This window comes from Canis lupus, chromosome 7 (genome assembly GCF_003254725.2).
Source record: "Canis lupus dingo isolate Sandy chromosome 7, ASM325472v2, whole genome shotgun sequence".
NCBI lineage: Eukaryota > Metazoa > Chordata > Mammalia > Carnivora > Canidae > Canis > Canis lupus.
Window position 1 is genome coordinate 9,869,714 of NC_064249.1, and position 27,578 is coordinate 9,897,291.

General features: G+C 44.3%; 1 protein-coding gene and 2 long non-coding RNA genes across 5 annotated transcripts in view; 2 read left to right on the forward strand and 1 right to left on the reverse strand.

Moving 5' to 3' along the window:
• Positions 1–4,186, forward strand: part of LOC112648379 (uncharacterized) — a 32,803-nt gene extending 28,617 nt beyond the window's left edge. For 2 of the 3 annotated variants that reach the window (XR_003128972.3, XR_003128971.3), the window contains exon 4: positions 1,102–4,180. This is a non-coding gene — a long non-coding RNA (uncharacterized LOC112648379). Of the gene's footprint in view, positions 1–1,101 lie in introns of all 3 variants that reach the window. The other variant, XR_003128970.3, reaches the window with a different exon arrangement.
• Positions 1–4,460, reverse strand: part of LPGAT1 (lysophosphatidylglycerol acyltransferase 1) — a 113,970-nt gene extending 109,510 nt beyond the window's left edge. Inside the window, exon 1 of the mRNA XM_025429854.3 lies at positions 4,332–4,460. The gene's annotated coding sequence lies outside the window, so the exon portion shown is untranslated. The remainder of the gene's footprint in view (positions 1–4,331) is intronic.
• Positions 4,461–16,690: 12,230 nt separating this feature from the next.
• LOC125755394 (uncharacterized) lies at positions 16,691–26,671 on the forward strand. The gene is made up of 2 exons (XR_007411805.1): positions 16,691–16,853; positions 23,062–26,671. It is a non-coding gene; the product is annotated as an uncharacterized LOC125755394 (long non-coding RNA).
• Positions 26,672–27,578: the final 907 nt, after the last annotated feature.

The following is a 27,578-nucleotide window of genomic DNA, read 5'->3' on the forward strand; positions in this document are numbered from 1 at the left end:
AATCCATGAGGCCCTCCTCACGGCTCACGTCTCTGTTAACTTGTGAAGGTGGCCATCCTTTCCAGTGCTCACTTCTGTTGACAGCTCATGGGCACAGCCTTGCTTTTTTTATTATTTTATTTTCCCCCAGCTTTATTGAGATATAACTGAAATACAACATTGTGTAAGTCTAAGGTGTACAGTGTGATGATCTGATGCATGGAAATATTACGAAATGATTACCAGATTAGTTAACACGTCAATCACCTCACATAGTTACCTTTTTGTTGTTGTGATTATAGTGAGAACATTTAAGGTTTAGTCTCCTAGCAACTTTCTTTTTTTTTTTTTTCCTAGCAACTTTCAAATACTGTTTTGTTAATCGTAGGCACCAGGCTGTACATTAGATTCCCAGAATTTCCTCATCATATAGCTATAAGTCTGTACTCTGACCAGCATGTCCTCAACTTCCCCACTCATCCCACTCACCTCACCTTCCCCACTTCCCAGCTGCCCACCATTGCACTTTCTGTTCCTATGAGTTTGGCTTTTTTAGATTCTACATGTAAGTGAGGACATGTGGTATTTGTCTTTCTCTGACTAAATTATTTCACTTAGCATAACTCCCTCTAGGTTCATCCATGTTGTCACAAATAGCAGGATTTCCTTCTTTTATGACTGAGTAGTATTCCACCTTATATAAAATAAATAGATTTACTTATACACACACACACACACTCAATATGCCCTTTATCCATTCATCCATAGATGGACACTTAAAAAGTTGTTTTCATATCTTAGCTATTGTAAATGAAGCTACAATGAACATGAGAGAACAGAGATTTCGTCTCCTTTGGATATATACCCAGAAGTGGGATTGCTGAACAATATGAGAGTTCTGTTTTTATTTTTTTATTTTTATTTTTATTTTTTTTATTTTTTTTTTTGAGAGTTCTGTTTTTAATTTCTTGAGTAGCCTTCATACTGTTTTCCATAGCGGTGGCACCAATTTACGTTCTCACCAACAGTGGTCAAAGGTTCCCTTTTCTCCACCACCTCACCAGTACTTGCTATCCCAGTGAGCCAATTCTGATCCTTCTCTGCCCTTTCCTTTCTCCTCAGTTACCTGCTCACTCAACAATCAAGTATGGAGTGCCCACCAAGGTTCAGGTTCAGAGCCATCTGCTTGGGAATCAGGATGCATACATCTTGGTGGGCCTTACCTTCAAGAACCCATAGTGAGTGAGTCATGAAGTGTGATATGGTCAGAGCGATGATGGAATTACCAATTTAAGAGGATGGAAGAGGAGCCCCAAACTAAGGAAGAGGAGAGTGACCTTGGGAGGTTTCCTAAGGGAGAAGATGCCCCTTCCTTTGTCTTAAAGGATTAGTCCAAAACAGCCTGATGAAGATGAGTGGATGCGAATATGCATTTACAATTCGTCTAACAAGTGTGCTTTGAGACCTGCCACATGCCAGGCAAAATCCTAGGTGCTGGGGAGACAGCAATGAAAAAACTAGAAAGTTCACACTTATGGGAAGAAAAACAGTATAAGCAAATAAGTAAAATATATACATCATGACATGTATATGTCATAAGGTGATAAGAGTTAGAGAAAAATAAATCAGGGAAGGAGATTTAGTATGTATGTGGGTAAGGAGGTGACTTTGAAAACGGGTACTTTTAGGGGTGCTTGAGTGGCTCAGTCAGTTAAGCATCTGCCTTCAGCTCAGGTCATGATCTCAGGGTCCTGAGATTGAGCCCCACATTGGGCTCCCTGTTCAGCAGGAAGTCTGCATCTCCCTCTCCCTTTACCCCTCCCCATTGCTTGTGCTCTCTCACTCTGCCGTCTCTTTCTCTCAAAATAAAAAATAAAAACAAATAAGTAAATAAAAATGGTAGTTTTAAATATGGTAGCTAGGGAATGCTACTCCATTTTTACCAATCCCCTTCATCTTCATTGTGGTTTTTAACTATTTGCAAAGTGTTCTTGCATCTATTAGCTTATTCAATTCTTAAAATAATTCTGATAAGAGGTAGGGAGAATTAGTCTCCTGGTTTCTGTTGCTCCCTGTATTAATTTGCTAGGGCGGCCATAAAAAGCACCACTTAGCGGCTTAAACAATAGAAACGTATTGTCTCATAGTTCTGGAGGCTGGAAGTTCTAGTCCAAGATCACAGCGTCGACTGAGTTGCCCCCTCCTGAGGACTGTGAGGGAAGCTCTGCTCCTGGCCTCTCTCCTGGCTTGTAGATGGCTGCCTTCTTGCCTCTCAACCTTGGTGTCCCTCTATCTGGTCCGTCTGTGTCCAGGTTTCTTGTTTTCATGACACCAGTCCTATTGGGGGACACACCTAATGCCCTCTTTTTAGCTCCATTACCTCTTTACAGGCCCTATCTCCAAGAAGGCCGCATTCTGATGTACTGGGGGTTAAAGTCCAACATATGAGTTGTGGTGATGGTGGGAGGTGAGGGACACAGGTCTACACACAACATCCCCCAAATTACTGAACTTGGCATTTCACAACCAAGATACGTGGAAGCTGGTGCAGGCCAGCTCGAGGCTAACAGTACAAGATGGCTCGTGCCATCCATGATCATTTGCAGTTCATAAGCCTAATTACCTATGATCATTTATCCAGGCCTAAAGGCACTTCACATGAAGGGTTTTACTTGACTCATTTGAAAAACAAAGCAAAACAAAACATTAAAGGACCCGACAGATCTAGGTTGAACTAGATTTTTTATTCCAGAATTAGTCACCTCTTTAACTCTGAGAAACCCTGAAAACTCCAGACTAAGGAAGGCCTGGGTGAGCTGCTAAAGCTAAGAGACCAAGTAGAAGGAACAAGCAAGTAGGATAAATTAAGAGGGATGTGAACCCAAGGTAGAAAAGAGTATTGGGGAAAGAGGAACTGCAAACCCTTTGGTCACCTCGGAAATTACACCTCCTCACCAAAGATTAAGTCATACATGTAAATGTATTTTGAAAGGTTGAAAATGTTACAATTATGAAGTAGTCTTTTCTGAGGTACGAAAACAGCGCATTGTCCCCTCTGGAAGCCGTACTGCCAGATTTTATGGTGGACTACTTCCTAATCTTTTCTTCCTTTAATTTTTTGGTAACAAATGAAATATCATAACTCTCTGAGTTGCCAACATCCATTTTCTTTGCTTTGAGGAGGTTGCTCTTTTCAATTAACAAGTTTGAAAATGTCCGAGTCACATTGACCTCCAGGCCAACCTAACTGGGGGTGTCAGGTCGGAATGCTCTGCTTTCTCCGGAGGTCCTGGCATAACTCTTATTGTAGAAGGCAGGAGAGTCAGAATACATGCCTCTGGCTCTCATGTCTTACTCCTGCCTTGGTCTAAGTCCCCTACGTGTAGCAATTCAGCTGTGTTCCAGAGCCTTCCACCCAGTGAGTCTCAAAAGCTACCCAAGGCACACGATGGACCTCAAACTGACCCAAGAAAGTTAATCTTCTCTTTAGACCTTTGGGACAAACTATTTACAAATCCATATGCTCGTTTTAATGTACATCTAAGACGTACTTACTAATAGCATGCTAAGTGAATTATGAAAGGTTAATCTAATTTGGAATTCATAAACCAGAATCACTGAGCTACCAAATATTTTTGAATCCTCAAAAATATTAAATATAAAAATTAAATAATAAATATTAATAAATACATATAATAAATAATAAATAAAAATATTAAAAATAATTTAATATTCCACCAAGAAGTCTGGCTTCCAGGGAAAGTTCTGGTGGAGCCTTGCCCACATTCTCTGGATGGCATTCTCTGGACGGCGCTTTGTCATTACTCTGTGTCGCCCTGTGTGAATCAAGATCTTCAAGTGCTGCCATTCTTGCTTTTAATTATAATTTACTGTGAACTCAGCTTCATTGTTATCAAGTTAGTTGTGATCTGTTTAGTTAAAATAACTACTGTCGCATATCTGCTTCGACTGTATCTTTTGGCCTTAAATTTTCCAGTAATTACACATAAAGACAATTACGCATTGCAATTTGAATATGAATCATTTATGCCCTAATTGCTAAAGCACATGGACACTTAAGCTCCCCAAATATACCTTGTAATGGCCCCTCAATAGTATTCTTGAATTATTTTTCCATGAGTACCTGGGAAAGGAAGGGGCTGATTGGCTGTGAACTATTTGGCCCAGCTTAAAGGGAGCTCAAGGAGGAAAAAGAAAAGATTGCAAACCACTGTTTTAGACTCTAGGAATAAACAATTAAATTTACTGCACATTTTGCAAATAGCTTGTAAATGGCATGTGCAAACTCGTTTTCCTTGGTAAATGGCTGGGAAATAAATATCCACACTTACCTTTCTCGAACCTCTACTCAGCTGCAGGCGCACTGGTTGTAGCAGGAAGTAATGCCGCCTGGCTGATCAGGCTGCCAGTGGTGATCGGGAGTGAGGTGGGGCAAACTTTAGAGCAAAGGTTTCAGGGCAACTGTAAATATGATTGGCAGAGTCACAGACAACGCCGAGCTCTGCAAATATGGTCACAGTTTGAAGCAATAAGCTTCTTTTTTTTTTTTTTTTTTTTTTTTTTTGAAGCAATAAGCTTCTGTTCAGGGTTGTGGAACCTGCCGGTTACATATCAGCCAGTGTCCATGGAAAGTCCAAAGTGACTTGGAGAGACAGACTTACTTTTGGGTTCTTTTGGGCATCCAAGAGTTCACGAATCCCCCAACGTTAGCCCTGGGCTGACCTTAGGCACCATCATGATCTCAAATGTTTACTCCCCCGTGGATCCCACTGAATTTTATTTGTATTTCTGTTATAGCGTCGTGCTCTGCTTTGTTTTGTAGTGGTTTATAAAGGTCTAAGGACCTCGTGGACTTTGTTTCTTTGGGGCAGGACCAGGTTCTACTCACCTTTAGGTGACAGCTTGGCAGAGGGCCAGCCGCAGAAACCTGGAGTGAACCTTGGCTCACCACTGATGGCTAAAACAATGACTTTAGGACAAACAGCAAAGATACTGTTAGCTTACATTATGACTTAATCCAGAGATTAAAATAGTTTCAGATTACTTCCCTACCCTTTTCTCATAAATAGATAGACGGATGGGTGGATAGATGATGGCTAGATAAATAGAGATCTATATCTCAATCATTCTCTTTTCACACACACGCACACCCAATCAGTTCTGCTTCTTTCTGTAATTGCCCTTATTTTGTCCTACTATAAATGAGCTTCTTTCACACAAGTGGTGGCAGCGATTGTAAATACTTTGTTTTCTTTATTTTCTGCTTAGCAACCTAGAGGGAAAGTCCTCTTTCTCCATATCAGTCTACACAAGCCCAAAGAAGTCTGATTAGCCATATCTGGGTTGTATGCCCACCCTTGGGAGGGGTGGCGGGTTTTTATTGGCCCACCAGAATATTCTGGTGTCGTGGGGAGAGGAAATTCCGCAGAGGAAAGGTCTTTCTAGATGCTCTTACCAAAAAATAAGAATGGAGGTGGGGAAATAGCAACCATCTATTTCATTTTTTTTAATAAATTTATTTTTTATTGGTGTTCAATTTCAACCATCTATTTCAATCAATGGGATGCTACATGTAAGGCAACAGGGCCTGGGACCAAAATAGATGCTAAACTGAGCCACCCAGGTCTTCCTTTTTTGAGGCAGCTCCAGTCCCTCCATTCTCAGGGTCTCCTATCTCCTTTCTTAGGTACTTTTGTCCCAGTCACACCCAGGGAGATCGTGGAGAAGCTGTAGCTAAAGGCAGAGACCCTGCCCTGTTTGCCTCCCTTGGCGGGGCACGAGAGAAAATATGCTTTTGTTTTGGAAGAGAAGGAAGGGTGACAGGGAAATCCGAAGGCTGTGAGTAGTAAAGAAAGGAAAGTGAGCAGAGAGGCCGTTATAAGACCTATTCTCCGGGTGCTTGAGGAGTGGTGAGCTGGGGCACAGCCAACCCCAGCAGAATTAGGGACCCGGTTCAGAGATGCCAATAGACTGGCAGGCAGGGTTTCTTTCCTCTTTCTCTCCACCCCCCTTGGCCCCCTCCTGCATTTTCTCTTCTCTGCTATTGACACTGCATCAGAGAACTCAAGGCAGGGTTCCTTCCCTTGCCAGAGGCCGCACAGGGAGTGTTAGGCTCTAGAGCTCAAGTGTCTTAAGCAGGAAGCAGTGATTTAACTCAGGCCCAGGTGAGGCCTGGGGGTAGAGGACCTTTCACGTTTCCATCCGGTAACCTGATTTTTGAGGCTTTGCTTTGAGTCCATGGCAGAGAAAACACCTGTGAGGAGGGGTTGCTGCCAGACGAAGGCTCCTGGTATGGAGGAGCTTGGCATGTGGTAAGTTGGTAAGTTGGCCCTAGTGATGGATTCAGTGCTAGTAGAAACCATGTCCCCAGGATCGGGAAAAATCAACACCTACGCAAGGATTTGCACTAAGTCCTGGTTGATTTTTTGTTGTTGTTTCCATTGGAAGCATATGCCGAAGTGGTGCCGAGAGAAGGAAGTCATCTACGGTTTCCTAAGTTCTCGGGCCATAGTTGGGGGCTAATAGGAGGTTGGGCACAGAAGAAGGTCAATGAAGGGAGTTTCAGGAGCCCCTCTGGACAGTTGTGATGTACAGAAAAGAAGATGGGATGTGGAATCAGGAGATCTGAATTTAAAGCCTGACTCAACTTCTCATTCACTGTGTGATCATAGACAGGTTACTTAGCTCCCCTGTGCCTCAGTTTCCTCATGGGAAAACATGAAAACCATAATATTTCATGGGGCTGTTGTCAGGACAAAAAGAGCAAATACTATTCATGTGTTATTCCATTTCTCTGGGTCTGCTCCCTTCCTCAGGAAGCTGTAGGGTGTCATCGTTAAGAGCTCAGACTCTGGAATTCAACAGAGCTGGGTTCAAATACCATTTTGGATTACAGATAGAGATATTTATGTATGGAATGATCAAATGCCTGGGATTCACTTTATTTTTTTTATTATTTTTTTATTATTTTTTTATTTTTTTGGGTTTTGGGATTCACTTTAAAATAAGGCAGGAAGGGGAGAGCCGGTGGGGTCTCGAAGACGCAAGATTGGTCATGAGTTGATCGATGTGGAAGCTGGGTGATGGATACATGGAGGTTTATTCTAGAATTGCCCTACCTTGCATATGCAGGCAGTCTTCACTTTGCATGGGTTCTCATATGCATGGATTGCAGTTGCCAGGGTTTAGCTGGATAACAGCAGTCTCCCCACAACACAGTTCAAATTTCAGTTACCATGGTATATTAACCGTGAGTAATTGCGTACAGCACAAACTCTGCTGCTGGCTCTCCAGGGCTCAAATCACTGCATCGAAACCCGATGCACGTCCTGATCAGTGATCTGTAGCATCACTGCTTCTAAAGACCATCAGTTGGGTTTTGGTCACTGCCCATCTGTTGTTCACAGGCAGACAGGAAAGCCTGTGCTGGGTTGCCTCTTTGTCCCCCAGGAATAAACCCACATGACATTTCACCCAAATGGATAATCGAGAGAGAAAGAGAGAGAGAGAGACTTGGCCAACAGAAATGAAAATGCACCAGAGAAATGAAAAGTGATAACACTGCAAGTGAAAAGTGAAATTCGAGCTGAATGTAGATGGAATGACAGACCGACAGCCAACTGTGGGCGTGTTGGCAGTGCCGCCACTCAGGACCACGGATGCAGCCGGAGGGACTTGGCGAAGGCAAACTCAAGGACAGAAGTGGTTGTGGCGAAAAGGAGGATGGTGTCAGAGAGGAAGCGACAGCAAGAAAATCTTTGCATTGAAGGCACCCTTGGAGGTGCTTCATGACATTCAAAGTACAAATGATAAAATGTTGGAAGCGCATCCAAACTTAGAAATATGACAGCTCCCTGAGGCATTAGAAAAATGCTGTCTGTATTGTATGTGATGAGAGAAGGCTCACTGTTCAAACTACCCTTGATTTGCTTTTTTTTTTTTTTTTACAAAGAAATAAAATACATTCTTTTCCAGGGGTGGGGGGGTGGGTGCAGAGGCAGAGGGAGAGAGAGAATCTCCAGCAGACTCCCCACTGAGCGCGGTCATGATCTCACGACCCTGAGATCATGACCTGAGCCGAAATCAAGAATCCCTTGCCTAACCGACTGAGCCACCCAGGCACCCCAGAAACGAAAAAACTTTCATTTGCAATGTGTCCAATGTTTGAAACTGCAGTGTACTAAATACACATTAACTTTACTATTTTTTTGTTTCTCGATACATTTACAACTGACAGGAAGAGAATTTTAGGTGTTTTGATAAAAATGTCTAAAGGCCACAAAACCCTTATAACTTGTCTCATCGTTTATAAAGATGGCTTTGCCTCCTTCGAGTCTCAAGTTCCAGCTGGCAAGGGCCAGTTTCACAGTCCTGCACGCTGTGGTTAAGCGAGGACTTTCTCTTTGGACATTTTCAAGACTGAATAGTTTTTTTCTCATTCCTATTTCAACCATTTTCTTATGAAAACTCTCTGACCTTCCCGTGCCTCAGTTTCCTCACTTGTCAAATGGGAATAGCAAGGGCACTCACTTTGCTACGTGGTTGTCAAGTTTTAACAAGCCAAAAAAAAAAAAAAAAGTTTTAACAAGCTAAGGCCTGTCCAGCACGCAGCAGAGTGAACGACGTCAGCAAAGTGCTCAATAAATGTTGGCTGCTATTATATTTATAGATCTAGACCAGAGAGGGATAAAAGACCTGAGAGGTCGCCGAGTATCCGTGTGTTATACTAACCACCACTGCTACCATCAGATGCCTGTTTGCTTCTTTCCTTAAAATACTGCCCTGAGTACTACACTGAAGATTTCCGCACAGCTTTCTCTTGAGGGGCCTCCAACTAAATTTTCCCCAGTTTTGTTCGGATGTTTGAATGTTACCATAAATCTAAGTAATTTCCTGCCTCCTTTCTCCGCACCGCATTTCCCCTCCTGTGCTCTGGATCCAACACTCTTAGAGCCTCATATCTTTCAAAGGTGCATCTGTCGTGACTCAGCGTCTTGACCCCTCAGGTGCCATAAGGAGCCTTCTCTAGCCTCCCACAGCACTTTGTGTCTCTCCTGTCACTTTTCATTAAGAGCAGATTACACCCCCTGTCTTCTCCTTGAAACCCCTTGCAGAGTGAGACTATAGAAGGAAGACGACACAGCATCCTTTGCGCCATTTCCCCCTAAAGCACCCCGCTTCCCAATCAGGTAGCGTGTCTCCGCCTCTCCCTCTCTGTTTCTCATGAATAAATAAAATCTTAAAAAATAATAAACAAACAAACAAACAAACAAATAATCCAGATCTCACTTCAAATGTTGCAAGAGAGAAAAATAGAAGAATAACTTCCAAGAAGGTAAAGCCATCAGCCACGAAGGACAACAGACATACATCTTCTATACTCTTTACCACTTCCTACCAGTTTGGGATTAAACATGCCATTGCATGTAGCTACGTCATTCATTTTCATGGCTAAATAGTATTCCATTGTAAGAATACAGCATAATTTAGCCATTCTATCATTCCTAGATATTTAGATTGTTTCTGTTGTTTGCTGTCATGGCATGACCATTCTTTGACATGTCTTGGTAGTACACACGTGGACAGATTTCTCTAGGGAATATTCTTAGGAGTGCAATGAACACGTCATTGCGTACTCAATAATTGCATACATTGCCAAACTCCCTCATGGTGATTATGCCAATTATAGTCTATCCTGCAGTATTTGGGTTCCTTTGTTTCATACCCTTGTCTACATGTGCTATTTTTGGATATCCTAATGTTGCCTAACTGGTGGAGGTACGATGTTGTTGTTGGGGTTTAATTCACATTTCCCAATAACTAATGAGGCTGAATATCTTTTCTTTTTTTTTTTTAAGATTTATTTATTTATTTATTTATTTATTTATTTATTTATTTATGATAGACATAGAGAGAGAGAGAGAGAGAGAGAGAGAGAGAGGCAGAGACACAGGAGGAGGGAGAAGCAGGCTCCATGCCAGGAGCCCGATGTGGGACTCTATTCCGGGATTCCAAGATCACGCCCTGGGCCAAAGGCAGGCGCTAAACCGCTGTGCCACCCAGGGATCCCCCTGAATATCTTTTCATATCATTTATTGGCCATTTGGACTTTCCCTTTTGTGCCTATTGGGTAGAGCTATTGGGTTGCCTATCTCTTTCATATTAATTTTGAGGAATTCCTTGATGTAACTAATCACTACATAATGTTGCAAATATTTTCTCCCACGTGGGGCTCATCTTTTCACTCACTATTTGGTCTCCTGATGATCAGAAGAATTTAATTTTAATGTAAGCTCTTTTTCTTTTTTTTTGTATTCCTCAGTCTTTATCTCTCTATCTATGGTTCATATTCAGAAGCTCTGAGAGATGATCTAAATTAGTTGACCAAGTACAATATAGCACAATGTGACTGGATGATACCCTAATGCAAAACCATTTCCTAGGTTCTAGACATCCTATATATGTGTCTGTGTTAGGATCAGTGCCAATCTCTAAGGTAGGAGAGTACCATTTAAAACAATAAATGGGAGGCACCTGGCTGGGTCTGTTGGAAGAACATGCAACTCTTGACCTCGGGGTTGTGAGTTCCAGCCCCACGATGGGTGCTGAGGTTACTTAAACTTAAAAAAAAATACAATAAATGATGGGGGCAGGTGGAAATTAGACAAAGAATAAGATATTTAAGTCAAAAAATACTACTTACTGACAATAAAGTTCTTAATAATCCATACCCAGAGATGAAGAAAATAAACAGAAAGCTTCTTAGAAATTATGTCATTCGGGGATCCCTGGGTGGCTCAGCGGTTTGGCACCTGCCTTTGGCCCAGGGCACAATCCTGGAGTCCCGGGATAGAGTCCCATGTCAGGCTCCCAGCATGGAGACTGCTTCTCCCTCCTCCTGTGTCTCTGCCTCTCTCTCTCTTTCTCTATGTCTATCATAAACAAATCTTTAAATAAATAAATAAATAAATAAATAAATAAATAAATAAATAGAAATTGTCATTATGTGGGATTTTGCAACTCAAATATCTGGTAATTAAATACTTAACAACAACCTAAAAATGTGATTTGTAGATGGCTTGTCGTTCTTTGGCAACGTAAATGCCTAAAAACTGAGAAAGCTTCAATCAGTTTTGTGAATCAAGTGACCACTCCCAAAATTCTTTTCTGAACATAGTTCTTAAAGCTGCTTTATTTCTTTGCTTCCTTGATCAATCAGTAACTCTCCCTCTCATTTTATTGGTGTCTGTCTAGAATCCATCTGAAATGATAGGTTTCCGGGCAACTCCATAGAGTCTCATCTTTGCCGCAGGCCTGGCTCTTGGTTTGGCTGAGAAGTTTTAATCAACCTTTGGAAAATGCTCTGGAAAACAATAGTTTTATCTCCTCCTGTTTTGGATAGAGAAGCAATTGACTTTTCTAACTCTGTAAAGATCCGTATTTCTGGATACTAGGCAATCGGACCGAGTCTTGCCAGCACTGTGTTGTAACGTCTTACTAAAAGCAAGAAGGAACATTCAGTACACACTAAGCGTGTGGTTTTATGCAACTACTTCCTCTGGAGTTAGGGGCTTAGGCAACTGATGGGCCCTTCAGATAATTGCAGGTAACAATCTTGCCAAATGTTTTTGCCTCTGCATGACAAGGACACTGGCTTTCTAGTAAATAATATCAATTTTCTTATCTCCCAGCTGCTAAGCCAATGCCACATATTTTGGGTTTTTATAACAACAATACCATACTTTTGGTACCAATTTCTATTTTTGTGAGGGTAGGGTTAGGTTGCTCTAACAGAGACCCATCAATAATCCCTCACCTTAAGGAAGACAGAGGTTTAGTTCTTTCTCAGGTAACAGTCCAAGATGAGCGTTCCGGGCAGTGGGGGACTCTGCTGCATCTGACATTTAGGCATCCAAGTTTCTTCCATCTTATTGCTCCTCCATCTCCTAGACCTTGATACTGTCGGCACGGTCAAGGTTAAGTCATGACCTTACTTGGATCCCAGTGTGTGGAAAGACGGGAAAGAATGAGGAGGTGGCATACCCTGGTCTTAAGGAACAGACCTGAAAGTGGCACACAGCACTAACATGAAGGAAGGCCGGGAGATGTGACAAGGATAAAGAAAAGAGCAGATTCCGGTGTTCAGTTGGAGTTATATTATTCCCAAATTTCCATCTCAAGGCATCAAGTCACTTTTCAGCTCTGAGAATAGAGACTACTATTCAATATCAATATATCAATATCAATAGATATTGATCATAAAAACAGAGCCACGTAGAAGATCAGAAATACAAAAGGAAGTTCTCCTCTCGTGGACATTATTAGCTGAAAAGCTGAACAGTGTCACAAGCATCTTGCTGAAACAGCAGGGCAAAATAAATAAATAAATAAATAAATAAATAAATAAATAAATAAATAACAAACAAACAAACAGCAGGGCATTGAGATTTTAAATCACTTCCAGCAAGCCAGATGTGGTAAAAGGAAATTAACTGTACAGAGCTCAGTGTTGCTAATTGAAGATATCTAAAATTTCACAGGTAGGCTCTTAGGAAGATGTGTTCTAAGAAAGAAAGAAAGAAAGAAAGAAAGAAAGAAAGAAAGAAAGAAAGAAAGAAAGAAAGAAAGAAAGAAAGAGAGGCATCTGTGTGGCTCAGTGGTTGAGCATCTGCCTTTGGCTCAGGGTGTGATCCTGGGGATCTGGGATCAAGTCCCGTTTCAGGCTTCCTGCAAGGAGCCTGCTTCTCCCTCTGCCTGTGTCTCTGCCTCTCTCTGTGCCTCTCATGAATAGATAAATAAAATCTTTAAAAAAAAGAGAGAGACAAAGAAAGGAAGGGAGAAAGGAAGAAAGAAAGAGGGTGCCTACAACAGTGCCTGGCATAAACTAGGCACTTTCTCTACTTAAATATCAATTTCCCTTGCTTCTATTGTGTTTGTTGCTCTCCAGGGGCTGCCTGGCTCACCTAAAAGAAGGTGGTGTGATCCCAAATGGCTGGGGGGCAAAGGTGAGGTGCACACAGCCCCTCCCCGCCCCGGGGGGGAGTTCACCCACTGCTCTGTGTGCAGCCACTGCCTCGCTGGCAGGGACAGAGGTGATCTCCCAGTGGCCACTCAGGTTCATGTTTGCTCTGTTCAGGCCCCTTGGAAGGCTCAGGAACGTGGTGTGATAGATTTTTCTGAGTTCAATCAGGACAATTAAATAGATGTCTCTATTTCTGGATGTTTTGAGTAAATTCCTGTCTGGGTTGCCTAAACCAAAGGTCATTCGTGTTGAATCCAAAGCCCTGTATTGAACTTTGTCCACTGTCAGGAGAGGACTGGCCACCAGGAGAGGAGGGAAAAGGAGACGACAGGAAAGAAATCACCATCTGAGAAGCTCATTGTGAAGGAATAAGCACCAGAATCCTTATTTTGAGCTCTGTAAAACAAACACAAAACATGCACCCCCCCAACCCCCCAGGAGTCGACACCAATTGCTTGTAAAGCCTTGTGTTGAGGATGAGAAAGAGAGATGGAGGAAGGCCTTGGCTTCACAGTCCTTCTGGTGGACAAGGACAAAAGAAGAAAAAAAATTGTCCTAAAAGGAACAATATTAGTGAAGTGAAACAGCATAGTCAGTGTGTCAGCATGAAGAGACCGTGAGTGAAATGAGTCTAGAAAACAAATGATTGAAGAGACCGTGAGTGAAATGAGTCTAGAAAACAAATGATTGGTGTATTCACTCAAGCATTCACTCCACAAGCACTTTTGAAGCACCAGCCATTTGCCGTCCACAGTGACAGGCACTAGTGACACAAAAACAGAGGACACAGACCCTGCCCCTGTAGCTAGAAACAGGGGACAGGCAGCTTGGCCAATGGAACAGGAATGTGTCACCAGAGCTGTCATTGACATCAGTATAAGGTTCAGGTGTTTCCAAAGAGCTGGGGAGTCTGTGGGCAGAGCCAAGAAGAGGCTTTCCAGAAGGGGTAGCAAGGGTGAAAGCAGCGTGCAGGGAGCAGGCCCAGGGTCTGAGGGGCCAGGGTAGCCACTAGGGCCTCAGAAACCCAAGTTCCCGAAGCTTCTGTTACTAGGGCAGGCCATTAGAACCCGGAGAGCAGCAGCTTTAGAGCAGAGGTGCCTGTTCTGGGGACAGTGTGATGATGGGGAACGATTAGCCTGTATGAACCAGTTGAACTGCTGCTGGGAGCACCCTGCCCTCATCAGGGCAGCTGGTTATCGGACAGATGATCCCGAATCAGCACGGAAACCACCTTGATGAAGGAGAGAGCAGGCTGTCCCACCAAACCTCCTTTGAGGAAGTGTTACCCTAAAACTGCCACTCTGGGGCAGATGGAAAGGAACTGGGAGCTCCTCATGGATGACCCTAAGTTGGAAGCCTGGCTCCTTAGTTTACGGATGGACAAGACACTTGTATTCGTTAACAACTGACTGGTGGCAAATAATAGACATTCAAGCTAGCTTAAGTGAGAAAGGGTTAATTTGACATAAAGATATAGGGCTGTCCCTTAATACTGGAGAGCAGGGAAGGCATCCAGGTCCCAGGAAAGAATAGGACCAGGGAAGTGGGTGCTACTCACCAGGAACCATGCGGTGCACTCTGTCTCTTTCTCTCTGATTTCTCTATCTGTCCCTCCTGTTCTCTGTCTCAGCATAACAGAATATGACCAACACCCCCACCCCCGCCCCTCCATGGTGTCCTTGTTTCTATTTCACAGTTCCCAGTTGATGGAAAGTTTGGATCTCTCTTTGGACTCAGTTCCAGAGGCCTGAGGCAGGACTCATCCTGAGTTGAGGACAGGAGAGCAGGGTTCACACTGGACACATGGCAGCCAAGGCACAGAGTAGTTACAAGGTTCCTGGGAGTTAGGCAGGTGCCTCAGAGGAGGCCAGCCACTGCCCCTCATATCTCTGGGCCCTGATCCCTGAAAATCATATCATCGCCTTACCTGGTTGTGGAGTAGATGTGACAAGTAAATATATGTGAAGCGACTACCATATAGTAGGTCCTTGGGAAATGGAGGTGGTTGTGAAGTAAAGATGGAATGTGATCTATTATTAGGAAAGCCCAATCTGGGGCCCGGGCCTGCAGCCTTCTTTCCTCCACCAAAGCCGATCACATTAACATAAAGATATGGGACAAGGTCGCTCTTCCTTGGTCTCTCTCCTTCCCATCCTCTCATTTCCCACCCCCTTAGTTACAACTTAAAGCGCCCCCCACCCCAAGCTGTCTTTGCGGTTACAAATCAGTCATTTACATTCGGGGCCCCTGCCACCCCCACAGGTAGTCCTCTGTAATGGCTCTATTTAGGAATGGTAGGTCTCTACCGTGATTGTATGTCTTTCCTCTTTATTGAACTTTAAGCCTGTGGTCTGAGAGGCTACGTCTTCATACCCTGGACATCGCTGTGCATCTGGTGCTTGCTTGATGATATTTGTTGACTTACCATGTTTTCACAGCAAGGCCAGTGTCCATTTATAGACTCATTAGAGGAATCTCAAGAACTCATTTATTTTGGGCCACTGCCTTGAGCCGGGATAAGGCTGCAGCTTCCTAAATAACTGGTCATGTGTTTTCTTTCCATTCCCATGTAAGCCTCCATGTCATGTAGCCTGAGATTTGGAAGGGGTTTGGTAGGGATCCCAGGTCAGACAGCTCCCCACAGCAGGATTCCTCCCCGTAGGAACCCTGAGACATGGCATCTGGTCGCTACAGGGAGCTCGTTGTCTTCCAAGGAAGCTCAGGCCAGCTTTTTTCTTTTACAACCTAGAAAGTTCTTTGCATGAAGAATCTCACATCTGCCTTTGTGTCACTTCCATTCAATGTTCCTAGGTCTGTAGGACCAGAACTAATGCCTCTTCCCTGTGGCGGCTCTCCTTGCATTTTCAACGAGGGCCCAGTTCAACGTATCAGGACCCCACTAAGCCTCTTCTTTTCAACCCAAGTATCCTTAAATCCTTCTCCACAAGAAACAGTTTGTAGATCCTTTGTCTCCCCTTGCACACCTTGATGTGTTGTGTTTCCCTTTGTGAATCTTTCTGAGAGTTGAGAACCTAGCACAAAATGTAACACTCCAGTGTGGTCTGATTACGGAGGGGAGTAGGATTAGGACCTTTGTTCAAGATCTATCTGCTGTGATTTTATTTTTTAATCTAGCTGCTGTGATTTTATTAATGACAGAACAGTAATTTTATTAATGTAGACTTGAGCTACTGTCTTTCTTTTTTTCCTCCTCCTCCTCCTTCCTTTTTTTCTTCCTCCTCTTCCTCCTTCCTTCCTGATTAAATCTTCATATTTTTTAAAATATGGAAATTACTCTTTTTAATAAATGTAACCTACATTATTATGGAAACTTCAGGCAGGAAAAAGCAAAATATGAAAGGATAAATAAGAGAATAACAACCATACTGTAATCCTTCCTCTTAAAAATAACTATTGATTACATTTTGGTACGTACTCTTCCAGACATCAGTTTCTATGCATAAACACGCACATGTGTGTACACACGTATACACTTTGACAAACATGGGGTTAAACCTCTGTGGTAGATTAAAGACGGCTGCTAATTCTTACGGCTCCTTTGTTGATGGGTGGTATCTATTTCCTGTGTCTGGGCTGGGCCTGAATCTGTTTTTAACCAGTAGAACATAGACGAGGTGATCCTGGGTAACTGCCAAAGTGGGCCTTAGATCTTAGCTTCTGCCTTCATCTCTTAGAAGACTCTTCTTGGAGCCCAGCCACCATGTGCAGAAGCCTAACCAGCCACATGCAGAGGCCCACGTGCAAAATTGAAGCCTGTGCCTGAAAACGCCACAGAGCTCCCAGATGGCAACCAGGATCAGCTATCAACTATGTGAGTGAGGCCCTTTTGGACTTTCCAAATTATCCCAGAGCCCCAGTCAGTACCAAGTGATACTGAATGATCCACTAAGTAAGGAGTAATTGTCGTTTGCAACCACTAGGTTTTGGGGTAGTTTTTTACAACAGCAGTAGATAACTCAAACAGTTACACATAATGACAGCAGATGTTTTTACAGTATTTTCTATGTGCTAGGCATGGTTATAAATCCTTTATACGTGTTTACTCGTGTAATCCTCACAATAACCCTATGAGGCAAGCACTATAATTATCTACTACTGTTCTCATTTTATAGAGGAGGAAACTGAGACACAGGGAAATAAGTCTTGTTCAGGGCCACACAGCGAGTAAGCGATAGGGCTGGGATTTGAGCCCATGCGGTCCATTAGGACTGTGCTCTAATCCACCATACCCCACTGCCTCCCTGCTGCTTTCTCTCAGTTTAGATATTTTTTTTTAAAGATTTTATTTATTTATTCAAGAGAGACACACAGAGAGAAGCAGAGACACAGGCAGGAGAAGCAGGCTCCCTGCGGGGGGCCCGACGTGGGACTTGATCCCTGGACTCGGGGATCACGACCTGAGCCCAAGGCAGACACCCAACCTTGGAGCCACCCAGGCGTCCCTTCTCAGTTTAGATATTATGAGCAACTTTCAACGTCAATAAATATCAATCTACAAAATCATACTTAAGGGCCACATGTTGAAATCTGTTGAAAGCTCAATTCGATCATCCGTAGTGTTAGCGATCTCTTGGAGTTGCGGGAGTCTCTTCATTGGATGTATATCCTACTAAAGTCTTCAAGTTGATAGAATTTGTTGAATAGATCGGAGTTCAGGAGTGAGCTCTCTTGAGCCCAGGCGAGATGCCCTTCGAGAATAACGTCGTTTAACAATACTCGTTAAGTACGGATTATTCACCAATGTTTTATTATCTCAGCCACTGGTTTCCAAGCACAGGCTGGGAGATGTGCCACCTAAAATCGTGTGGGCATTTGTTAAAATACAGATTCTCAGGCTTTGCCCCAGACCTTCCAGTAAGCGACTCTCTGAGAATGGGGTTCAGGAATCTGTCTTCTAAGAGCCCTTCACACATGATTCTGATGACAGCAAGATTTGGGAGCCATTGATCTAACCTTCCTTTCTCCTCCTTATCCATATCAAATCCTATCCCAATTCCCCATGTACACTGTGGGAACACTCTGATTATCACTGTGAGAGATGTGCTGGCTCTGCTCTTAACCAACTATGATTTCATATCTGGACTTTTCTTTACCTGTAGAATGAGGAGGCTAGGTTAATTATTTAGTGGGTGCTGTGGTATGCCCACACATCCCTTCTTCAGGACTGAGTCACTGATTCCCTCAGCTCTTGGGAGTATTAGCTGGCAGTTCACAGGTGACCTAAGGCCACATCTCCAGAAGAGTAGTCTGTATCTGATGACTGGTTGGTGAGGAAATATGAAGACCCAGTCCCCCAGCCTCAGGGTGAGCCAATTCTGAAGAGCCAGCCTCTGGGGTGAACCTGAGATTTGGGTTGCATCTGCGTCATGGTTTAGTTCCTCCCTCTGCCTGTTTCTACTCCATGCACTTGCCCAATCTCCATCTCCGTCTGTTTCCTAAGGAGCCGATCGTCACACTGAGCTTTTGTTCCTGATTGGGAATGAATTGATAGCAAAGGCTCTTTATCTCATCCCTTTTCAAACATCGTGGGCGATCTGTTCCAGAGCATTCTCCTCTTCGTCTTCCTCCCATTCATTCTCCATTCACTGGACAAAACTGGACAAACTTTTATTGTGCTCCTACTGTGTGCCAGACCCAGAGCTCAGCCTGGGTATTCAGAGACTTGGCTGTGTCTCCAATCGTGGCAAGAGAGCAAACACTTAGGACCTGAATGGCTCTTCTGTCTCTTTGTCGTTTGTGAGGCTGTGCTGTTTCCCAGACTGTGGGCCTAGCCCATCTTCTCTCTCTGAACACGACCCAGTGGGCCTTTTTATTGTCCTGGTCATGGTTGGCAAACCCTTTCCCCCTTTGTAGGGGCTTTAACCTTCCTGACACCATTCTGTTTCTGTCTCTCTTTGTATTCCCTTCTTATCCTCTGAGGTCCTCCTTCCAGCTCTGGCAAGGGTCAACATAAATGTTTCGTTCCTTTAAGACTCTCATATCTATTTCATGGTTACTGGGTGTGGGATAGTGGAAAATCTGAGGGGGGAGGATCTTAAGGTCTTCCAGAAGGGCTAGTGCAGATGTAAGGGATCAGAGTTTAAACTGTCATCCAGTAATCCACCTAGGACCTACCTATATCAGACAAAACTGGAATAAATCAGCCACATTAGCTGCTGCCACTCCTCTCTCACCACCTCCAGCCATATCTCCCCACTCCTCTTCATGGATTGACAGCTTGCCTGCTCTCTGTGCTGCATACTTCTTTCCCCTCCCTGTGCTGTCAATCATTTTTATTTTTCACTTGAATGAGACTGAGTCAGAATGCATCTTTTCAAGGGTTCATCACATTTTAAGCTTGTTCTCATACCATATTGCGACATAAAAGGCTTTGTCCAGTGGACAGGGACAAGGCATCAACAGACATTAAGAAAATAGCTCTTTCCAGCCCTTTACAATCACATCCCACCCAAGGTCTCTTCACTGAACAGATATAACAATCTAGTATAAGAACAGAAGGAACCCAAACCCAACACTCTGATTTTATAGATGAGGGAACCAAGAAACAGTGAGGTTGAGCAGCTTTCCAAAGGTCACACAGCCCTAATTGCCAGAGCAGGAAAAAAAAAAGAGTCAGTGGATGGTACATTTTGGGAAGACTTTGCCTGTCGGAGGTACTCCTAAGATTTCTAGATTCTACCTAAGAGTATTACTTTGATTGAGTATATACAGGAATGAACCTATTCTTACTAGTCTCTTTTATCTATTGCTCCTCCATAGTGGATCAAGACTAAGCCCTACCATCCTGCTTTTACCTTGAAGTATACATATCCCCCACCCCACACACACCAGGAATCATCTTAACCCACCTTCATGCTGAAGTCAGATTCTTTTTTTTAAGATTTTATTTATTTATTCACTCATTCATTCATTCATTCATTCATGAGAGAGGCAGAGACATATGCAGAGGAAAAAGCAGACTCCTCACAGGGAGCCCAATGTGGGACTCAATCCCCAGACCCTGGGATCAGGCCCTGAACCAAAGGCAGACGCTCCACCGCTGAGCCACCAGATGCCCCCTGAAGTCAGATTCTAAGTAATGTCTTTGAGTAACCACCCCGGCCCTGGTCTGCTCTTTAAGGTCCAGGAAAACCTTCTGGTTAGGCCCTGGAAAATGGATTCGTAGTAGCCCAAATCTCCACGGGGCGATCTATAAGCCAAACTGCTGACGTGTTCCCTGGGGATATTCGGTCACTGTCCTCGGTCCCCTTTGTAAGTGATTGAACAGCTCTGAGCAAACTGTTCCATCACCAGGTCTCTGAGATGATCATTGTCACCTGATCATCACCTCCCCCTCCCACCCCCCCAGAGTATGTCCTTCCCTGTAGCAGGTTCTCTTTGGAATCCTCAGGGGCCTGTGGTCAGAAACTTGCTGCAGTGGCTAGAACATTAAAGAACACGAGTCTGAGCAGAATGAATTTGGGGGAGCGCTTCATTCAATCCCTGAGACGCCAAGGTAGACAGTTGTTACTTTTGGCTGCCCAGCACCTCTTCTCCCCTCTTCTGGGGATGGAGCTTCCTTCCTTGGGAGAACTCCTTTCTTCCTCTAGGTGGTCCTGGATTGCTGATCAAAGTAGCCTCACTTGTTTCTCCGGAGCCACAGGTGCAGACCTGTGACCTGGCTTAACCATAATATCCTACTTACTTGCCCATAACAATTGGAGGATTGGGGATTATCTAAGGACCAATAACAAATAATAATAATAATCAGGGATTTTAAAACATGAAGCTGGTGGGGAAACTATCTTTTCTTTCCAGTCAAATTGCTACATAACTGTGACTCCAAGAGCTGCTGAGTAAGAAGGTGGAAGGATGAGGCCACCATCCAGCGATGAGGCCTTGAGAGAGAGAGGGAAAATGAAAGAAAGAGAGGATGTTTTTATGGGGTCAGGTTTTGTCTGATTGTTCTGGCGTTATCTGGCACCTGTTTTTGATTCTTTGAGCTGCCCCAGGATTTTTCCCCAAAGCCTCCCCCCTCGTTTCTTCCCCCCCAAACCAGTTTGTTTTAGAATTTCTGTCACTTGCAACCCAGAGTCCCGATGAATAGAAATATTCTGACAGCATTCCTCTCTACCATACACTTTTTCGACACTTTAGAAATGTGCGGGTCTGCGAGTCTCAGAACTGAACTGTGTTCCTATCTCCTCGATCAGAGTGTGGGATTGTTGGGCGGTCACTTGGTGATGCTGGGAATTATGTCTCCCAGCACTCCCTGCCCTGGATGACTCTGGTTAGAGGGGCCAGAAGGGAAGTGGCCTGAGACGTGGAAGACAGCAGTGGAGCAGCCACCAACGTGCCCCGAAGGCTGCTGTTGGCTGGAGCTGGTGAGGCACGCAGAGATCTAGCTGGGCTCCTGTGTGTCCCCACTCTTCCTTGCTCCTCTGGGACTGCCACTCCTGCTGACCAGAGGTGACCTCACGCCCACACTCAGACACTTTGCTGCAAACTCACAGAGGCAGTGGCTGCAAAGAGCCAGCCACCATCCTTCCAAAGATTCTTCACGAGCCGTGGGTGGCCCCATTCATTGCACAGCTAGACCTGCCATGCTCTCTGTAAGCTCCACTTCATTCAGCCCCACCGGTGCAGGTTAGTGACTTCTGAGATTTTTCAACAACCCCCGTCAGATATTCACTTTCCCAGCTCCTGACCCCATTGTGAAAGAGCTCATCTTATAATAAAGTCCACATTCCCTATTCCATAATACTCATAGTAGTTCTGCTTCCAGAGTTTATTTCTGACTCATACAAGTGGTATTGGGTGGACCCAGACACAGAAGCTTCCTGCTTCCTTTCTTTGCTTCATGCTCACACCCAAGTCCTCCCATCTCTATAATTCTCTTCCTCTCTGGTCACTACAGATGCTTCATCTTTTCAAGTCCCCTCCCTGGGTTCGTAGGAAGATCTGACTCTGTTCCTACTCACCTTATCATTGTGCTAATTGTGATCTCAAGCCACTTTTCCCTCTGACCTCTGACTCACCTTCACACTATTTCCCGCTCCATTCCAATCACAATACTGCAGGCAGCCCGGAGTTTGAACACACACAGGCATCCAGCTAAGGCAAATGCCTGGACGCCCTGCCCAAAGCCTCCCACCCCTGGGTTCCATGTAGGACATGTCATTAGAGGAGGAAATAGAGGACTTCATGGGTACCGTGTGGTGCCTACAGTAGATGCCATATGGTATTTGTAAAATGGATTAACATAGTAAAAACTATTTGAGTTGAGGGAGCCTGGGTGCCTCAGTCAGTTGAGCATCTGCATTTGGCTCAGGTCATGATCGCAGGGTGTGGAGATCGAGCCCCATGTCTGGCTCCCGGCTGAGCTTCTCCCTCTCCCTCTGCCTGTAGCTCTCCCTGCTTGTGTTGTCGAGTGTGCATGCACACTGCCGTGCTCTTGCTCAAATATATAAATTAAATTATTTTAAAAAAACTGTTTGAGTTGATATTACCAAGGAATATTTTCAACTTCAACATGGCATGCTGCTGGCCCCCTGTACAGTGCATGCATGGGTCTGAAATTTCCACTGGGATGGGCTTGAGGTCTCTTCTAGCTTTGTGATAACGGTCCAAAGGCCAGAGTTACTAATCCTGCACAGCCTCTGCTCACTATACAACCTCTGTTGGGTCAGCAGGCCTCTCTGGGCTTTGGCAAGTCTACCTGGATCAATGAAGTAAACAGAAAAGAATTTAAAGTCATGGTATCTTAGGTCTGGAAGCAACCTTGGGGGTTATCCCTAATTTGGGCAGCTGCTTCTTGCTTATTTCCATCCATTCCCCTGGCTTTGTCAACCCTTCCAGCCAGAGGCCTGTGGCCACGTAGCACTGTGCCATCACTGTAGGCAGAGGCTGGGGATGGTGCTTCATGCCTCTGTTGGGACTTTATCCAAGAAGTGAAACAAGTGTCCAGCAGCAGAAGTCTTTTTCATATAGTTAGGTATCCTAAGTTTTTTATTTTTTATTTTTAATTTTTATTTTTTTAGGTATCCTAAGTTTTAAAAAGGATTCTGTTGCCCCGTTGACATGAGACATGAACAGCAAGTAGGTACTGGGAGATTTGGGAAATGGGAGAGGAAGACTAATTTATTACAGGCAAGAATGAGGCGAGCGACTGCCCGCTCTGAGCGTCTGGTATGTGCTGTGTTGACACACAGTCTTCTCAACAGCTCCGTGAGCTAGGTTGTGCTACCTCCGCAGTTGAGGGAACTGTGATCCAGCAGTCTCAAGTCCTGTGCCTCAAGGGACACAGCTGGTAAGTGGCAGATTCGGGATGCCAGGCACTTTGGAGTGACCTCAGCCTCTGTTCTCTTGACGTATATAACCCAAGACCTGTCTCTCAGTTGTGCTTGATGAAGGATGTTTTCGAGTTCTCTGATAAGAAGGGAATTGGAAGCCAATGCATTATATCATTCCATCACATACAGCACGTCCTACATCATGTGTCATCTCATACCAGGGGTTGGTTGGGTATGATTAAGCAATGCAGTGGTCTTTCAGGCATGCAGATTTAGCTACTTTCCCCTCCTCCTTTTGTTGTCTACACACATTCCTCAGTGTATATCCTCTGGGTGGATATCTGCCAGGCCATTGAAATCAAGGTTGGTTTCTTAAGCAGGTGAGCAGTGCCCTTAAACTGAGGTTGGTTTGGCAAGAGTTGTTTGGATCTGCTACATATATCATGCCTGTCCATTCTGTCCTCCTCTGTCCTCAGAACCTCCTGGAGTACCACGGGCAGAGCCCCAGCTACAGCCCGGAGAGGAAAAGGACTTGTCCTAGTCAGTAGGCGTTAAGTCTGGTACCACAGGCCCAGTTTCCTGATTCTCGTTTGCATGTTTCGCAATGCTCCTTTTGTATAGGTGGGATGCATTTTTTTTACCCAGGCCTAGTGCTGATTTCAAGAGCAGAGTTGGGAGGCTTTAGCCAGCCCCTCTTCTTCATCTCTATCAGCACCCCATCCCCTGCCCCACCTCTTATTTTGTCATGAACAGCTGATGTTTCAGGTAAATTCTGTACAATCAAAGGAAGCTGGGGTCCCTAAGCCCACCCCTTCCCAACCAACAAGCAGCTTAAATCCTTCCTGTATAGAAATACCGGAGCCACTAGTTAGTCCATGTATCTGTCTCTTCTAGGAGACTGTCAGGTTTTTCACCAAGGGCAGAAAATAGAACCCCCCGCCCCCTTTTCTCTAATGTCCCCAAAAGTATAATGTGGACTCTGCATAACATAGTTGCAATGAGTATTTGCTTCTGAGCCTGCTGCTGGAGGGACCAACTATGCTCAGCCCCAGTTAAGGATGCTTATCTATTTGGAAATCGGTATTCCTTGCATATCTTCACTAGGACCGGAGTTAAAGGAGTTAAAAGGTAAAATGACTTAATTTTTTATGACTCATATCATGGATTCCGTCCCTAGACTGTGGATTCCCTAAGCAAAGCCACCACATATTTGCACATAGTTGCTACTCAGTGTTTGCTGAATAAATGACTTAGAATCTGGATACGGGATCCTTATAGTACCTTATACGGTACCTAAGGGTAGCACACCTTACTTGAAAAGGAGCCCAGACATCATCAGCATCATCAGACTGTACTATCACAGAAGAGTGAGGTTATTTGATGTTTTTGTTTTTGTTTTTTTTTTTACCATTGGAGCGGTAAACAAATGGAATTTACAACCCAATGTAAGGTATGAAGGCAATCGTGGGTCACCTCCATGCCTTTGGCTTTTCACATTTTAGTGACCTGAAGTCACTCTTATAAGAAAGGATAGTACACATTTCGGAATTGCTGTAGACATACACTGGGTTGGTTATCTGCTCAGTTGCTCTTCTCTGAGTATGGTTCAACCTCCCTCAAACCCCTTCAAACACACATGCTCACCACACCCCTCGGGGGTCCAGGCAGCCATGTTTATGCTATGACCTGCTCACGTTCACCTGGGAACTTGGAATTTGAAATACAGAGACACAAAGAAAAGAGCTTGTCTAGGGAGGCAGGCCCATTAATGGCAGCCCCCCTGGAGGGGAAGTCCACCCATGTACGAGTGCACACGCATGCACGCACACTCTGACAGAGTAAGAGATAGACTCAGAAAACTCCATAGTTCTCAGGAATAAATACATAGAATCTGAAAGTGAGTTCATCTTTTCTCCCTGTTGCTTTCTGCACCTCCATTTCTAGTATAATAAGATACAATAAAGCTTGTATTTTATTTCATATTTTGAGCACTTCTAGAAGCCCATGGAAGGGAAGAATGTACTTACCTTTGTATTTCCCTCAGGCCTAACCAATCCCTGACGCTCCTCAGGCCCTCAATGAACGTTGATGTCGTTGAAATAATTTGATTGACTGTATTGACAAAAACAACAAATTTATACGTTCCGGGGGGTAAACTTAAAACTCTACTCACATCCAATAACCTGTCTTTGTGTTCAGATATTATGTTGTGATTTAAGAAGCAAGTATCTATTAAAGAAGTACTCATGCTCTAGCAAGAACAAGATGAAAGGGGAGATCCTTCTCTGCCCTCAGAACCTGCTGGCTCCAGAACCCCACAGGGGATACACAGGAAAGGATGCAGAGAGCAATTGGGGCCTGCCGTTCATGGATATACCCCAAGCAGACCCTCTTCGGGGTCTAGGCTGACATACTGAGCTTTTGAAACAGCTCTTTGGACACAGAGTTGAGAGGCTTTGGGAAGAGTTGAGAATGAGCTGGCGGTTAGGAATCTGAGCAGAAGGAGGTAGGTGTGGAGGAGGACAGCTCGCCCCTGAGGAGACAGTTGGTAGAGTCCTTTGGTGAGTGCCTACAGGCCAGCAGCCTCCTGTCTGAAGGGTTAGTTTGCTGCACCGGCCACCCAAAGTCAGTCATGAAGGATTGGGGATGGTCTTGGTGAGGTGGGGAAGGGCGCAGTGCCTTCAGGGTGTGGACACCCACCTCCCTGCACCCTATATCAGGTGTCCCTCGGCTAGTGCCCTTGTTCCTGCTCTCTGGGCGGCCTCGCTCTGGGAAAGAGCTGTGGAGTATTGACACACATGCGAATGTGGTTGCATCTGAAGATCTTGAACATTCAAATGCCTTCTCTGCTGGAAAACTTGGAAAGAGGTTGGGCAGAGGAGAGGGGAATGGACCCAGAGAGCTTAAAAAATGTTTTTACAAACCCGTATTTGCTACACTAAATATGTACATGGTGTAAGCGGGCCTTGCACTTTGGGGTGGGGGGTTCCATTCAAGTTTTAGGATTTCAGTGATAAGAGAATACATACTTAAGTTCTTTTTTGCTGATCAATGTTCTTTTATGATATCTCTGCTCTCTTGTCTCTATCGTTGTCTTAGGAAAACTTCTTAAAGGTGTCATTTTTAGGGGCTCCTTGGGTGGCTCAGTTGGTGAAGCGTCTGCCATCAGCTCAGGTCATGATCTCCTGGGATCGAGCCCTGTGTCGGGCTCCCTGCTCAGCATGGAGTCTGCTTGAAGATTCTCCTCCTCGGCCCCACCCCTCACTCGTGTTTGCACGTGCACACGCTCTCTCTAAAATGAATGAATGAATAAATACATCTTTTTTATGTATTTAAAATAAAATTTCATCTTTCATTACATGTATTTCATCGTTATATTTTTATAAGCTGTTCATTAGCCATGTGTAATTTTTATTTTGTGGATTCTCTGTATCCTCAACCCATTTTTCTGTTGGGTTGCTGTTATTTATTGTAATGATTTTCAAAAATCTTTATATATTAAGGGTAGTGCTGGGGATCCCTGGGTGGCGCAGCGGTTTAGCGCCTGCCTTTGGACCAGGGCGCGATCCTGAAGACCCGGGATCGAATCCCACGTCGGGCTCCCGGTGCATGGAGCCTGCTTCTCCCTCTGCCTGTGTCTCTGCCTCTCTCTCTCTGTGTGACTATCATAAATAAAAAAAAAAAAAAAGGGTAGTGCTCATTAGTCTATCCTGAATATTGCAAATAGATTCTCTACAATTTGTTCTTTTTATCTTATAGTTTGGATTTTGGTGTTTTTGTCCTTCAGAAGTTTTAGAATTTTCTGCAGTCAAAGGCACCATCCTTTGCAGCTCCTGCCCTTTCTGCTGTCAAAGCTATGCATAAAGATTCTTTTGCATGTGCCAGATGACCTGTTTGTGAAGGGAACTTTATTTTTCATGGATACAGCACAGCTGGGTGGTTTTCCAAAGTTGCTGACCAGAGGTAGCAATGGCTGGGTCAAGGTCATACCATGACCAGATGGTATTTCTGCTCTGCAGATTTTAGAAGCAGAAGCGGTGATGAAGTTTCCATTACCTGGAGACCCATGTTCATCCTACATAGAACTAAAAGTAAACTGAACCGTGCTAAGCCCATTCTTTGCATCTTTATGCAAAAGCTGTGGAAGTAATTGGTTGTTTCTCTCCAGAACCCAGCAAATGGCCTGGGCTCACGACGGAGGGGAAATGTCCCCTAAGTGAGAACACTGGCCTGCTGACAGCATCCGAGCGAACTCTCCAGCAATA